Here is an 857-nt window from a genome sequence, read left to right on the forward strand (position 1 = left end):
TGGTGCAGCCCCTTCATCTTGCCAATGACCAGGATCTCAATGGTGTCCTCAATGGAAACCGATGCCTGCACCACCAAAGAATTAGTAAAACCGGATCCAACTGAGTAATCAGTTGCAGAAATGGCCAAATTATATGTTGCAAGTTAGAACACAGAGTGTACAGCAATCTGCCATAATATATACTTGCCATGTCACTGAGCACCAAGCCCGCCCCAAGCACTGATGGTGTGCTCGGCTTGTCTTTGGAGCCGCCCACCAGATAGCAGCCAATCGTCTTGTCAGCCAGGTTTTACTTGTTGAGGTAGGACACGTGGCCGCCTGCCGACTTGTACTTGTCCATCTCCTCCAGGCTGTCATCCAGAAGGGAGGCCCAGCAGCAGGGGTCAGCAGGAGCAGCATTTCCTGGGCCCTGCTGCCGTGTTGTCCTGCTGTACTACCACGGTGCCATCTTCAGCCGTGTCCAGAATATTATGATTAGGCACCTGGGCACCCTGCTGGGCAGGGGTTGGCTCATCACCTGCAGAGTCATGCATGACATGAATGCCCAGGTCATATTGTAGGCAAGCAGGAGGGATGATGGCATGTTGAGGAGCAACTGACATTTACCATGCATGCACATATACATAGAGCTTGGGTTCCTGTGTACATACACATGTGCTGGCTAGCGCTATTGCACATGGATTGACTAGGTGTAGGCAGCGGGAGGCATCACATGTCCTGTTGTCTCCACTTATACATACAAGCATGATGAGGCTAGCAAGTTCACAGTCACGCACCCTTCTCTTTCTGTGTCTTCTTAGCCATGTTGCGGAGGTTCTTCCATTTGTGGCGGAGTGACTTCATCAATTCTTCAGCAA

The sequence above is a fragment of the Volvox carteri genome (assembly GCF_000143455.1).
Source record: "Volvox carteri f. nagariensis unplaced genomic scaffold VOLCAscaffold_120, whole genome shotgun sequence".
NCBI classification, from domain to species: Eukaryota; Viridiplantae; Chlorophyta; class Chlorophyceae; order Chlamydomonadales; family Volvocaceae; genus Volvox; species Volvox carteri.